The sequence below is a fragment of the Ostrinia nubilalis genome, chromosome 12 (genome assembly GCF_963855985.1).
Source record: "Ostrinia nubilalis chromosome 12, ilOstNubi1.1, whole genome shotgun sequence".
NCBI classification, from domain to species: domain Eukaryota; kingdom Metazoa; phylum Arthropoda; class Insecta; order Lepidoptera; family Crambidae; genus Ostrinia; species Ostrinia nubilalis.
Window position 1 is genome coordinate 13,888,560 of NC_087099.1, and position 16,329 is coordinate 13,904,888.

Genomic DNA, 16,329 nt, shown 5'->3' on the forward strand with positions numbered 1-16,329 from the left:
AAAGCGACACCTGTCGGGTACTTTTGCTAAGGCACTGACCTAAAAACGAGGTACAGTCAGCCAAAAATATTCCAGGTTAAGGTTGGATTTCACTTGCATTACGTAAAACTAGCAAGTCCATTATTGCTGCTAATATCTTGATGGTTGTAACTAAGTAGAAAGCTTAGGCTAGGTTGCACCATCTTACTTTGACTTTTAAAAACGTCAAAAATCTGTCAAACTCACAAAAACACCGGTTATCGTCAAAGTTAGCTGGTGCAACTCAGCCTTAATGATATTTTATATTGTTTTTGTTCGGAGATTTTAGTAATAAAAACTAAATACCTATTTATATAGTAAATTAGTTTTAGTTAGCAGTAAAAGCAGACGTTTCAGAACAAGAAATAAAACTTGTCGGTTGTCCTCAGTTTCATCGCGATATGAAAGTTATCGGCACTAGAAAGTTTTGAACTAATCGTACCCTGAAACAACAGGTATCATAAACTTATTCCGTTATAAAAACAGATAAAGATGAGTATTAAAGTAGATAAAGCAAAGTTGTATTCTTGCTTTTTTATAATTTTATATATATGTAAAAAAATATATTTAAGCGATTCTAAGTTTTCTTCTTCTCTTAAACACGTCACTGAACTCACTGATCAAAGTTTCGCCAAAAGTATCAAGTATTTATATTTCATGAATAAAACTGTGCTTCTTTAAGGTAATTAATACCTACTTATTTCTATGCCACATAAAAATCCTTTTTCTAATGAAAAAATCGGCCATCTTCGCTGAAATATTTTCAAGCATGTAACTTTTTTTTTCTTTCAATTTGTATAATCCTAAATTATCCTTGATGAACATAGGCTATAGAATTAAGATAACTTCTTTCTGGCGGTACGAAGTTCGCCAAGTCAGCTAGTATTTAATAAACTTGTCTGACTGTACAGCGACCACTAATGTCGCCTTATTGCAAACAGAGAAACGTGTGCTCCACGACTTTTGGTAAAGTGTGTTTGTTTGTGGAACACACTAACTTATCTAGACCAGTTAGTGAAAATATGTACAAAGGAAAACTAGAACGAGTACACGCGACTGGACATCAAGCTAAGTATTGTGGAATCCTTTAAAATAGTAATTCGATTGCGCGAGAATAGAACTTTGGATACGGTAAGTAAAAATGATCAACGTCGGCTGAACAAACTACCATTGCAGTCCTTTCACAGAAACACACTATACTACACTACTAGTATCGAATGTATGTGGTTAGAAAGCTAAATTACGAACATGGATATGGACATTCTTGGACAGCTTAGTTTAAGACTCTGAAGGCACTCAATTAAAAAATTAACTTTTTATTTCCGTGAAATAAAATAGTTCACTTTAATCCAAGAACAAAAGGTAAGGCCTTACCTCTGAGAATTTTAAGCGCTTACTTTAGCTAGTTACTCCAAACAGTATTATTTGGCAGAAGTGTTTGACGGCCCCTAGACCTGAAACTAAACTAAATTAGACTCCAGGGACTGTGGGTTAGAGTTAGGATTATTGTACTTGCTCGGGGAAACGTTTAAGATGAATAAATAGCACTAACTAAGTTCTGGTTAAACCTAATGACGACTAATCCCAGGAGTCTACCTTTTAGATTAAACTAGGTAAAAAGTAATAGAACTGATAAGAACCACCTGAAGTAGGTATGACCTCAAGCTCTAACAAAAAGGAGAGCATATTTTATTTATTTATCGATATGGAGTAATAAAAAAACTAATAATAATATGTGCACAATTACATATTAAATAAGTTACACTAATAAGTTAAACAATCTTGAAAGATTGATTTTAGAATCATTGTGTAGGTACTTACTGAATTTAAAACAAAAAGTGTAACTTAGTTCTTGATATTTTAATTTTTACGCCATTTTCGTCAGTCCTCATCCATAATGACACTATCTAAATCTTTTATGCTTCACAAAGTGTCGCCATTCAAGTCATATTCAACCGCACATTATCGAGTGTCGAAGCTAGCGCTTGAAGCAAAAATATTCCGTCGCTAAGAACGTGAAAGAAAACGCATTAGTCAAACCCCTTTGTGAGGAAATTTACTACCAGGATATAACTTGAGAAGGCTAAAAACTAGATATGATTTATGTGTCAGAATCTTCTGTGTAGCTGAATAGATGGACGACTATAGTAAAGTTTTATGACGGCTTAAATAAAAGGTGCTCCAAAAAGGAATGCTTAGCTAGGAAGTTATTATACTTTAAGAGATTTTTTCATTTACTTATGTATAGGTATTGCTCATGATAATATCTTTAACAGTGGTAGAATTAAGTCCCAGCTGGGGCTTTATTTTATCTTTTCTGATGAAGAATAATCTTATTTTAGTCAATTGATTGCAACGATTTGGTGTTTTGTCTCGATTTTACGCCTCAAAAGTATTTAATCAATCTAAGCACTAAATTGCAAAAAGGCTCAGTCACAAAAGCCAATTCAACTCACAAAACTAGTTTGCAAACAAAACGGTCGCATCACCAAAACAATTTAGGGTCCAAGCTGTGATTTACAACCTAATACCTCTTGTCACAGTTCCGGGCATTGTCACTGTGATTTCTACAAATCTAAATTCGACTTAGTTACCCCTTACCGACTGTGATTAAGAGAAGGTCGCATTTGAAATTGTAATTGCCACCCTGTATTATGTGTAGTGATATACCCTGGCTTTGCGCTAGTCCGATAACACCTGCTTGAGTTAATAATAAAGGGTTATACTTATGTATTACCCTTATTTCTATCAAGATAACTAGATAATTTGAGATAGGAACGAAAAATAACAGCACAATCACGTACTTGTAATCTTCAAAATATGTATAAGGCCCAAAGTAGTACCTAGGCTACGTATGGAGAAAACTCCATAGTAAATTGTGAAACGTTTGTATCTGACAGGTTTCCAACTCGTTGCATCGCTTCATAGGTAGGTATTCAAATGAAACTCAAAAGTAATTGAAGTAGGTAGCAGTTTTGTTACTTATTTGTATTTTACCATATTATACCTATTTACATATTTTAGGCCCAATTGAATCACTGGACTGGAATCAGTTTTTAATTTTATTTAAGTAGACGTACAGCATTAAATAATATCTGGCATGAACAAAACAAAAGATTAAAATCCACTTAAGAAACAATCCCGGAGTAGACCCACGGGAGAGGGCTTCTTATAACCATAAATTAGCTCTGTCAAAAGATAACCTGTGGTACTTATTTCCCAAGTACAGCGGTTCATGCCCTAAAGCCATGTTCACACTAGCTAGTCGATTAATTTAGTCGAGTAACTCGCTTTTAACTAAACTACTCGCTACCGATCAATATACCGTTCCTACTTAGGTTGAATAGAATTTAATGTACCTAAATGATTAGTGATTTCTACAGTGATGCGATAATTTGAGGCGATGTTATTATGTCAATTTAATCGACAAAAATGCCCCCATATAATGTGGGCCTACCCCCCCTCTTCTTGGAATTTGGGGTAATTTATTTTTAAATTATTTTTATGTGTCTCTACACAAAAATGTTATTTATTTCTTATGTGCCCGTCAAAACTGATTTTTTTGACAAACTAAAATTCATTTGATTTTTAAGTTTTTGGGTCATTAGTTTTCATTTTTGTGGTTTTTTTTATTTAATGACACATATTATTGGTTTACAAATGCTTTATTTATCTGTAAGACGGGCACATAAGAAATACAATCAATTTTTATGTAGAGTCACATAAAGTAGCCCCTGCTAATTGCCTATCAAAACAGAACAAAAGAAATTGGCTCGACTAATTAGTAACCTACAGTATGGCTATTTTGGCATTCAGGCACGTTTAGACTAAATGACTCGCCACTCGGCTAAACTACTCGACGAGTACGAACAAAGCTTAAGATCCCTAGGGCATGTTGCCGTGTCATTCCTTATCTGATACCACGTGCCCGGCATTAATGGGGAGATATTGTTAAAGTTGTTAATATAAACAGGTGCGCGGCTCCGAATACGAAAGTGCGTGAAAATGAGGACGCGGTTCGCCTAAATATTATCTATCGCTTCAAGGGTTTAATTAACTTAATAAAGCTACGAGTGTGTCTAAATATTTAAAGGGAAAATACTACCTTAACGTGAATTTCGGGTATGAAGTGAATTTGTACTGTAATAACAGGAAATGAAGAAATAATAATACCTGTAGAGTTAATAATATGATTGGTCGAAAGTGACTTTTGTCTTCACCTTGAAATGCTTGCTTGCGTATGTAAAATGAGTGTATTTACTTTTATCAGTTGTTTTTCCTTTTTAGAAGTGACACAATTATATCATAGGATTGATTAAATTCTTGGGTTCTCTCATCTATACCTATTCTAGTATTTTTTTCCGAAATTCCAAAGGTTAGAAGTGAAATACATCACGAACTTCAGAACTAACCCTGAAAATGCTTTCACCGATACCAAAAGTCGGGGATATTATTATAGCTCCCATGAGGTACGCGTGTACAGACTACAGCAGAAAACGCTTAACACTGTAGCACCTTAAGTCTTTGAAATAAGACTTATTTTGCAACAAGAATTAACAGGTCTACTACTAACTGTACATATAATATACGAACGTACGCTATCATGAGACACGTCTTCGCGAAACTCTCACGCATCTGGCAACACATGGCTCTAGTAATTTCCGTTAGTTCCACAAAGAATATACAGGGTGTTTAAAAAATTACCCCATGCACGAACAGTTTATACTATTAGCGTTTCTTGAAACAGGAAAATGTTTCATCAAAGAAGGCTGGTTTTAGTGTCACGCGGACCGTCCGGTGCGGATCCGCTCCGCACGGCCGATCTGTCTGAACTTCTAGGGAGCGTTTTAGAGTAATGCGGTCCGAAGGAACCGCTCGCTCTCTAGCAGTTCATACAGATCGGCTGTGCGGAGCGGTCCGTCATGACGGTCCGCGTGACACTAAAACCAGCCTAAGAAGAACAGCATTACTAAGTAAGTACGAGTATATTGATCAATATTAAAATTAACCTGTCATATAACTAGAGATTTGAGTAAAGTAATATTTGATTAAATAGAGAAGTAAATTGAATGTTAAAGATACTGACAAAAACACAGTTTTTACTGTTGAGAACCTTACAAAGACCCTGATATTATTTCAAGCAACGCTCAGACAAGGGGTGTTGGGTCGATATGAGGCTCAAACGAACCTCATCAAAGTCTCAACTTTACCTATATGTGGTCACGATCCTCAACTTTGAAGGACTGTTTAGTAAATTGTACAAGATACAGACCCCTCCTTTTTTTTTTTTTTTTTACGGTGGTCGGAATGCGTTTGCGCACCGTCTCCCAGTCACGAGGGGTTGCTGGGAGGTGTGTGGGGCTCGTCCTATTTAGCGGACCCTACCCACTAAACCTATCCACCATGTACCGTGCATCGTGTATCAGGGAGGAATGGGAACCCGTTAAGATGACTTTAGCTCCTATTTCTACGAGAATATTGTGATGAAGCATTCGAATTTGGAAACTTTATTCACAAGATATCGGGTCGACCCAAAATAATTTAAGAAAGCTAGTTCTAAATGCTCCAGTTTCTTGCACACCCTGTATATGTTATATAACACTATAGCCATTGTATTTGCGTGCTTGCAGCGCTGGAAAATGGTGGGTATTTTGTATCGCTCACGTCTTGGCGTTAGAATGGCTTTGTTAGAACAACAAATAAAGTGTTTAGAAACTTTACGTTTAAAAACAAGTTGAAACTAAAACGTAGAGAAAATAGCAATAAGCGAATGTTTTGCAGAAATTCAATAAGAATTAAATTATAATAATGATATTGGCACCAACTTTCTGGGTCTCTCTCTAGAGAATAAAAATTCCTGGGCAATAAAGAAGAAATAAATAGAATACGGTCTGCTGATGTCCCCCGTACAATACTTATGCCTCAGGGTACATACTACCAGCACAAGGTGTGTGTCTGAAAAATTCCTGCTCAAAGATTAGTATGAAAATAACGCTATGGAATTATGATTGTTTTATCAACTGTGACAGTCATAATAATTTCGGTGGCTGAAATACAGAGGCGTCGGAAGTGGGTGTGCCATTCCACACTGCCGCTCAATAAAGCTGGCTTAACCTATAAAGGAAATAGCCCATTTAACTATAGGCCTGACTTAATAATTTTAGTCCATTTGATGGGACAAAACGAAGAAGCTACGACAACTCGACCTCGAGAACTCGACCCCATCGATTTGACCATGGAACAACTCAACCCTACCTACGACAACTGATAAACTTTACCATTCTCTTGTAATGTAAGTTGGACAGTTGAATGCTCTCAAAATATTACTATTTTTGTTCTAAATGTGGTACTAACGAACTCAATGCTTTATTGACTGTCTCCTCTCAATAAATTTTTGACATAAACAAATATTAAACTACCGTTTATGGTGGTATGTGATCAACGCCGTTCGTAAATATCCACAACTCTAGTAGTTTTGATTTTTTAGAGAATAACATGCTGTTTTACAAAGATTTAAACACTGCATTGGGTAGGGCTAGGGAATACAGTTGGTTAGATAGGTCAACTTCAACACCTAATCCCGGTTCATTTTGCAAACAAAGACTGACCCTAAGTAAATTATGACCTGATGCAGTACAAAGAAAGAGCAGTTTAATTTACCACTAAATAGAGCTGCAAAAGTAACGAGTATACCGCTGAAACTGGCTGAAACGTATCGGTCGTTTATCGCGATACATCCCTCCTATTGTTCCGAGTTGCCCAGTTGAACCTGCGTCAAGCAACAATACTGGAACGCGTGAAACTTTTATGGCGGCAATTGTGGGGCTGACTTATTGTAGCCGTTTGTTATGCGATTGCGGTTGCTAGTTTTAATTGTAGGATGAGGATATGAGGTTGGGATTTTCCAGTACTGTATGGTAAAGGTTACGGATAACCAACGGTGAAGGTTACGGATTGGCCGACTCATGAAACGAAACGCGGGTTCGAACCTGTTCGCTGCTGAACTATTGGTCTCGTAACCCAAGCACTTATTATTTAGCTCACCACGAGGGGTTAATAATAGTTTTTTCTTCAAATGTGTTCCTAATCCATATGCCCAAAAGCCCAAAGTGCTTACCTAAAAACTTATTATTGTAAATTAGTTTATTGAGACAGTCAAATCGAGAGATTCCTCAACTTAAGAATAAATATTTTAAAGTGTAGGTAATAAATGAGCATCATCTAAACAAATATCGTATTCACCATTTCTTATAACAAAAGGGCAAAATACTAGCCACTTATCATCAGCAACTCAAAATTAAAACACAAAGTTTGTTATTGTCCCCGAAACAAAGGCCAAACCATGAAAGGGTTCCCCAACAACACGAAAACTTTCATTCATAAAATCGCCTCTTAATAGTCAAAAGCAAATTGAATTAAATTCCAAAGATTTTTCTTCCATCCAAGATCCAATCAATATTAAAGAAGCAAAACAACTTGAAGCACTTTCGTTCTTTTAGCTGAAAATCGCTTGTTTCTCCGAGTAAATTAAATTCCGTGGAAATGTTTAGTTATTTTCTGAAATCTAGTTTGCGCATCGTTAACGATAGAATAACGGTGAGCTCGAAAGCGGGACAAGGCAGTTCTGTTAAAATATGAGTGGAAGCTGAGCTTGATTTTTTTCAAGCTAAAATCGCTGAAATCAAGTGGCAGTGGGCGAGGCACATAGCTCGTAGAGCTGATGGCCGCTGGGGCAGGAAAGTTCTTGAGTGGCGACCATGAGCCGGAAGACGTAGCGTGGGCAGGCCTTCCACTAGGTGGACCGACGATCTGGTGATACGATCGACGACGCGCGAGGTGCGAGCGGCGCTGGGCCGATCTTTGTGGAAATCCTTGGGCGAGGCCTTTGTCCAGCAGTAGACGTCTTTCGGCAAACGAACGAAGCGGAGCAGGTTTAAAAAGCTAATATTTAAAAAAGTGAAAGTCAAGATTAGGATCGTTTTAAATATGTAAATTCAATCACAAGTTTAATAAACCTTATATACTAGGGCAGAGAGGCCAAAATACGGCCCACGGACCATCATTAATCCGTTTTCGTTTCCAAATCCAATATCAGGCTCTTTACTGAACCGACCTATTCACATCACACCCGTGGGTCTAGTTGACCCACCACTTACTTTTATTTTGTCTACTGGTTCCGCTACAAATTGTGCAAATAAGTCCCTAATGTCTTTATAAGTTACAAACGGTTCCAAAAAGAAGAAAATGTTTTTAATTTGCATTCCATCGCCCACTTATTTCCTAGCTTGTTTAATACACAAATACCTCGCTCCGCTAGCTCCATTCCGCTAGAGATGCGCTGCTAAGGAGGCACTTATCCGCACTGTCTCTCCGCTTGTAGTAATCCTATTGGTGGATTCTCCACGCGTTTTAACTCAGCTATGTTAGAAGTGCAGGCTCTTGCTTATTTGGCCATAATGGACGTGGATTCAGCTGGTCATTTTTTGTACAAGGGACAAATGGATATGTGGGTCACAACACTAGAAAAGTTGCAAATACGTATCACGTACCCACCACTACAACAGTATCCAATTTTTTTTTTAACCTTATAATTTAGAGCTCCTTCAAGTAGGTATTAAGTCTTAATTTTGAGTATCTATGCTCTAAAGTACTGGGTACAAAAACTGTTGCATAAGGCAAGATGCAAAATACAAACCAACATAATTAAGTTAGAACGGAACTAAATCATAGTAAAAGACAATCTTCTGACCCGGGTCAAAATATGTAACAACATCAACATATAGGAAAAACTAGTTTCGAACTGACGATTGCCTGTCACGGCCTACGAGAAAACTTTGTGTGACCTACGTAACTTCCAATTACCGACTGTAGTAAACCAAAAATAATAATATTATGAACCGTATAGGTACCTAACCTACTTACACCTACAATAAATTACGACCTTTACATACTTCTTCTTTATAAATGTACATAACCCCAGCTTAATCAAACCCGGATATAGTTTGACAACATGCGTTTCATTTTCGTTTCACAAGGTGAGACTTCTGTTTCAATCTTCTTTATGGTATAACTAAAAATCGCTGGCATTGCAAATGTAGACCAAGATCCGATTACTAGAACAAAGGAAATGAATTGTGCTACCCATTGCTTGCGGCTGGCTGGAACGATCTGTGTGATTTAAAAATAATAAGATTATGGTGGTGTCGCCGTTTGCTCGTTCTTGAAAATTGAATTTTGAATGTGAAAAAAGTCTACAGAGACTTAAGACCTCCGTAGACACCTCAAAATCAAAGTGTGAAGAAATGGCGAGCAGATTAAACTCATTAAGTACCTATGTATTGATCATGAATATGTTCTTGAGTTTGAAATGAATTAAAGATTTTTTTTAATCTTAGAAAATTCCTTAATTATGATAGTCAAAACTGAACAGTCGACAGACATTAGAGGAGACTTAAGTTCACTGTAGTGGGCTAACAAGACATTATTTGTTCAGTGCTAGAAGCATCTGATTCAGCGACTAATCTTTGTAGAAATTAACAATTTGGGATTTTTATCGTTAGCATTTGAACTGTCCTAAAAGAGCCTATCTTTATATCACTGTTCTGTAGCTTAACATATTTCTTCATGAAAATATTCCCAATTTAGATAGTTTCGTAATATATAATAAAAACAGAAAACCTTGCCCCAAACTCTGTGTAACCAAACAAATTGTTTTTAGATCCGACATCAAATAGGAATCGGAAAATTTCCCGACTTGTATTGAATTTCTGTTTACCTAGGCGATTGCTTTTAAATAACTTTCCTATTTGATTCAATTCGAGGTATCGGAATGGAAATGATTTCTGTTTGTTGGCTTAATCTGTGGGAGTATCTCGTAAATTAACTGAAGAAATTACAGTTTATATAACGTAATGGAATCTACTTTTACGCATAATACCTACATAGCGATCGTTTACATCTTTTTATCAATCCAATATTTCGCTGTATTTTTTATAAAATTTCTTACCTAATAAAAATTCCCTAGAAGAAAACATTAAAAGTAACTTTAGATGCAGTAATTGCTTGCTTTTGAAATAAGTATGTATATTGTGATAACGACTGGCAACTACGGAACTCTACAATGCGCGTGGTACGACACGCACTTGGTTAAATAGTTCTTTTTTTTTCATAAAAGTCGAATGAACGACCTCGTCTTTGCCAGATAATATTGGGATTCAGCTCGAAATCACAAAAATATCGGTAAGAACTTAATTTTGTTGATTTTGTGCCAGAAAAGTAACATGCCGCTCAGTATTACAGTCAGAGTATACTACAATATGACAATACTAGTTTTTAGAGTACCAATCAAGCGGTTCAAAAATGTTTTCAAAACCATAATGTGGTCTGCTTCTAGCAGAATTTCTGACAATACTAAAAGAAAGAAGTCTACTTATTCCATCTCTATTCGTTTTCCAAAACATCTTTGATACAGAACTTTTTCTTTTATTGTCTAAATGCAACAGTTTTCCAGGATAACGATAGACTACTAAATCCTGGAGCATAGCAGCTGGTGGAGTAATGAGCCATTCCACACACCCCAGACGGATATAAATTACCCATAGAAAAACTATTACGCCCACAGTTTCGCTGCGTAATTCCGGAGGAGGGTTTATCACTCATCTGGGGTACTAAGAATTTGATGAGGATTAGGAGGAATAAGATGGGAAAATTAAGAAGCGATTTACTAATATGAGAGTTGATGGTAAGCATTATTTTAGATATAAATAATACCTGAGAGAACGGAATAAATATATTTTGTGGCAACGATTAGTATCACCTTTATAATGTGAATTTCAATGTGATTTGATACTAGGTTCTCGTATCTTACGGATTTTAGAATAAAATATAATGAGCAAAATTGGGGAGGCCTTTGTCCAGCAGTGGACGTCATTTGGCTGAAACAAAACGAAAACGAAACGCGCAAAATAGTAACTAACAGAAAATATGTATTTTTTAGGCCCGCACCCATTCTAATAAAATCTTTCATGCGCGTTAAAGACTAGTTTAAGTAAGCTACTACGTAACTTTTAACACACTTTAGGGGTATTTAAGAATACAATGTTAGAAGACATTCTTAAGAGGCCTCAGTAGAAACTTGAGGTTTAAATTATCCTTCTATTCTACCTAGCCACTTTTAAAACGTAGGTAAAGAATGCATGTTCAAGCCAAGTCTAAAATCGTGTGAGGCAAATTCAACGATGCAATACGGTGCATTATCTATAAGTAGGTATTCCTGCAGCTCGCTTCAGGTCAAATCCGTTTAGCTATCCAATTTTAGAGCTTAGCTAAAGCTGAAACCCGCGAGTAGCATACGTTGCTACGGAAAAGTATACTTGCGTAATTTCGAATATAGAGTTATTAAAATAATGCTATGAGTAGGTACAAATTATGCTTCCAAAAGTCAACATTTGGGTCAGCTCTATCAGAAAATTTTAGATTGCCCTACATGTTTATATTGATCTAATGTCATATCAAATAGGTTTTTAGATACATAAATATGTACGAGTATGTAGATTGTAGATAGGTACACCCTGTATCTGCGATTTAATATCATAAAGTATTATAAATCTTTTCTGCCTACACAACAACACACTGCCAATCGTGGCGATTAAGGCAAAACCCTCCAAAGGACTACAAATAAACCAAAAAACTGTAAGTAGGTAAAATCATATTTAATGCACCAACTACATTTAAACACTTTTGCCAAGTTAAACGGTTGCTTGCCAAATTATGGCACCATTCTGCCGTTACTACATTTTCATTTGATGCAGTTAAGATTTAGCTTAACACTTCACTTAATTCACTTAAATAGGCAATTTCCCAGATATGGTAGTGTCAAAGCTATCATAACCACGTCGTGTCTCGGCACGGAATATTGGCAACATAACCATCTTGTAACACATGTTAATATTACACCTTATAAATGTCACCCTTCGGCTTAGTAATATTTATTAAGTTAATTAAGTTGAACGCAACGAAACAATATACTTTGAATTACGACCTAACTTAGTTTAGCCTATTAACTTGCGGTTAACAACTTACTATAGGTTTTAGTTACTTATTGCTCGTAAAATCTGATGTCTGAGTTGTGAACTCAGTTTTTACAAGTCACACGAAAATCGAAGAACCAAACGACGGCGCATGATCGGGAAAGCAAGAAGAAAGGAAAGAATAAATGCAAGAAGAAGAGGTAGTAGAAGGTAAGTTATGTAACAATAATTATTTACGGGATTGCTACCATGTACCTTTTTATTTAGGAGCATCCGAGAACGAAATCTTAGATTAAATAGAATTTTTTAAAATAAATAAAAATATCCTTGGACATTTTATTATAGATTGGTATGCAATGAAAAAGGATATGGATATACTAGCTTTTATTGATAGTGAATAATCTCATTTAAACTAGGTATGTTTCCAATCTAACCCGTAGGTGGAAACTAACGGCCAAATTCAACATTGGGTCATTTTGGCCTCCCCTGTAGAAGGACTGTCTAATTTACCATAGTCAAATGGCGGACTTGGCATATACGCCCCAAGCTGGCCAGATGTTCGTCTATTTCTCTCTTAGCCTAGGCTCAAACCACCTACTTTTAGTTGGCCGATAGTTGGGTCGAGCTGTTAATAAACGGTACTATTCCCACCTCTCGTTCCCACCGCTGCAACTCCTGTTAGCCAGGATCTACGGCTTGACCGCCATAAAAACCTAACCAGTGAAGGTAGTTTGTCCCGGCACGGTTTTGGCGGGTTGTTAATCAGTATGGAAATGTATGAAACACATCACACCGATTTGGTATCGGCCGATTCTTCATATAAATTAGAATCGGGCTCAATTATCGGTCAACTAAAATTCGGTGGTCTGCGCCTAGGCTAAGTAGTTTTTTGCGTCATCCACGGAAAGCGTAACCAAGTGACAACTTTAACCACAGAAAAGTATAAGTTATCTCAAGTTACTTCAGCTTGATAAACGACCATAAGTAGACTTAGAACTTAGAAGTAACACTTGAAACTAATAGGAGCTAGGACATTAGCGGGCGACTAACGCGTCCCAGTAACGAGTTCTGGAGTGCGGTGATTCAGGACAGTTGTGGACTTGTTCTGTTTTTATTGTATACTTGGTCATGGATTCTGTGGAACAGTTGAGGAACGGACAACTTGAGATAAAATGGACTAAAGTCTCGACGTTACGGTATTTGGGATCAGCTGTCAGTAAGACATGCCCCAAACTTCTCAAATTGGGTTTTTATTGGGTCAAGCTGAAGATCATGGTAACACTAGAATTACTATTAATGTTACAGTATGGAAAGCTGCACCGCCCAGAACTTCACTAGATCTTCCATTTTATGAGTATGTGCGAAGTTCTTTCTTTGAAATAACTAGCTTTTCACCAGTGGGAAATTCCAATCATCATCTTTCTTTTCTGAAGACAGCTAGTTTATGGGGTGGCGCTTATACTTCATATTATTGAGTCAAGATAATTTGGTACTCTTGTATGGATTTATATTCGTAGCGTTCATGTCATAGTGGAGATTCAGATAATAAGACATAAACTAACGACTTATAAACCTGATACAAAGGTATGTGATCTCAGTTAGTTATGAGAATCCACATGATATGAGTATATAGAGAATAATGTAGAGAAAGCTACTTCAAATATTTGAAAACCCTGCATTCTAGGAAGCTTTTTCAAAAATGATTTCCACTGTAAGCGAATATTTAACTGGAGGGCAAAAACCAATATTTCCGGACTAATTACAATTTGGCGCCTAAATAAACGTGAACTGAAAATGTTGCTCGTTCCGTAAACACATCAGCGAAATGACTCGAATGCCTTCGGGACACTTCGAAGGCTTGCAAAGCTTTAAGTCTTAAAAGGCAAGGAATTTAATTATAAGAAAACGAGAAATAATATTATACAATCTCCTTGATTTAAAGTTGGAAAGACTATGCCTACGTCGCGTTCTGAATTTGAAAAATTGAAGCGTGACTTCAGTGGGTCTAGACAAAGTGCAAATTACAATCGCAAACCAGTCGAAAAGTGGTCGAAAAGCCCCTTTTTTGTATGGAGTTTTGACGGATTCGATTTTCGATTCGATCAAAAAGTGTGTTTTGTCTAGGGGGGCTGTTCTTTGTTTTTTTTTCTGAGTTGAGTTGAGATTTTGACACTTAATTTTCTTTCTTTTTTTTATTTACTCCATAGTGATGCTGGCAGTTTTTTTCCATTGCCTAATTTGAAATCTCTTTGCAAAAAGGTCTGGGCTGGGAACTTTAGTAAAATAGTATTTGCATCTGTTTAAAAAAATAGATAAGGAATCTGAACGAGAGAAAAATTTAAGTCAAGTAAGAAAAATTGGCAGAACGATAAAAATAGGTGTTATCGTTATTCAATAATAGCTTTGGATTTTTCGGAATTTTAAAAATATACTCCGAAGACTATACCTACGTTATCTGACTGAAAATTAATTATCTCGCGTGACATTTTTTTATTCAAGCTATTAACTTTAACACAGGCTGTTTCGTAAAAACACGCCCAGCGTCCATAAACGCCGGCATATTTTAATTTGTAAAACCGACAATCAATATGGCAGCCAAACACTTCTTGAATATTTAACACCTAAAATTAAATTTGGGTATAGAAGAGCCAACTAAATCAAGTGCCATCATAAAATAATAAATGTACCTTACTTTAATCGTTTAACTTTGTATTTGGAATGGATGTTTGTAGTTTTAAGGACCTTGTTATAAATCGATAAATAGCAAATCACATAAAATAGCCCATAGTTTTTCGGTTTGGTAAATAACGTTTTATTCCAATTTTAACATAATTTGAATCGGAGTGTATTGTGTTTAAAAAAAATAAAGGTACTTACATGAGGTTTTTGATTTGGTTTCAACAGCAAATAATCTGAAATAAACACAAAATTGTTAATTGATTTTAACTTGAACTTTGGAAACTCGATTTAGGTACCTACTCTATCTAAAGCACTATCTGAAAATAAGGTATCAAAACATAACTTTGAATTAATTGACGAAATAGAATTGCTCGTTAAATTGTGTTTAGTTTAATCGCACATACAGTTAAAACTAATCTAAATAATTTGAACCAAACAATCTACAGTTCAATTAATACAAACGTTTGTATGGATTTATTGAGCTAATGCGGCTAAATACATCGACAATACGCATCGGGCATAACTAACGATCCAATTAAGTCGATGAAATTATTACGAGTGGCACCGAGCACAACGGGTAGCGGAGCGGTAGCGGGAGCGAGAGCGGGATATGAGTATTCCTCTCTCGTGAATTCCCTAGACACTCAAAGCTTGAATTCTACTCAGATTTCAGACTTATTCCGGAGCGTGGTTGGTTAAATCTCAATATTGATGTAGCGGCTCGACTTTTAAAATTAATACTAATCACTGGCATGTCTATTTTTGAGAATTTTATTAATTGCCCCGATTCGAGTAAACACTTGTGATCAAAAATGGCAGTTCTTGAACGACGGCCTGATTGAACAAAGATTTGACAATATTACCCAGTAAAAAACAAATATCAATACTTAGCGGCCAAAAGATTTCAGATACGTTCCTATTTCCAAGAACTTTTGAGTAGGTATAATACAAACGAGCCGAGTGTGAGATCAAATAAGAAAGGAAACTTAAAATTATTAGAACTTTTCTGATAGCTTTTTGGCTTATGAATCCTGTCAACTGTTTTACTGTATTCCAATAGATTTTCACATTTACTTCTACTTGACTGAATACGAAGATAATTAATAGAGTAGTCGTAAATTAAAAGGTTTAAAGCCGCTTTAAATCCCGCGGTCATTGCGACCACGCCCTATTAAAGCTTAATTCACCAAAGTGGACATACAATTGGGCGCGAATTAATAATACTCGTACTTTTGTTAAATGACTACGTAGGTTAAAAAGTTTAGAATATCATTTCCATACCAAATGTCAATTTAAACTAGAGTTTAACCAGAGTCCAACTTTCCGGACAGCCGCTTGGGCGGGCGGAAGGAAATAACTAAAAATCCTTTGGTTTAAATAAAGGTGTATTTTTTCCAAAAATGCCCAGACGGCTATCAAAAACAAACTTCAAATGTTTAGTTTCAAAAAGAATAAAAAAAAGTATAAAAACATAGACAAAATATCAAAAATAGGTTGGTCCACCTATCGGTTCCCAACAGGGGTTGTAGTTTAATCACTGATGACCAAGACAGACGGACAGTCGGACAGTGGTCTTAGTAATAGGGTCCCGTTTCTATCCTTT

The 16,329-nt window shown here is 36.2% G+C and overlaps 1 protein-coding gene across 1 annotated transcript in view; it reads right to left on the reverse strand.

Moving 5' to 3' along the window:
- The window catches only part of LOC135076573 (calexcitin-1), a 49,949-nt gene that overhangs the window by 27,967 nt on the left and 5,653 nt on the right, over nucleotides 1–16,329 (reverse strand). Inside the window, exon 2 of the mRNA XM_063971005.1 lies at nucleotides 14,925–14,959. The gene's annotated coding sequence lies outside the window, so the exon portion shown is untranslated. The remainder of the gene's footprint in view (nucleotides 1–14,924; nucleotides 14,960–16,329) is intronic.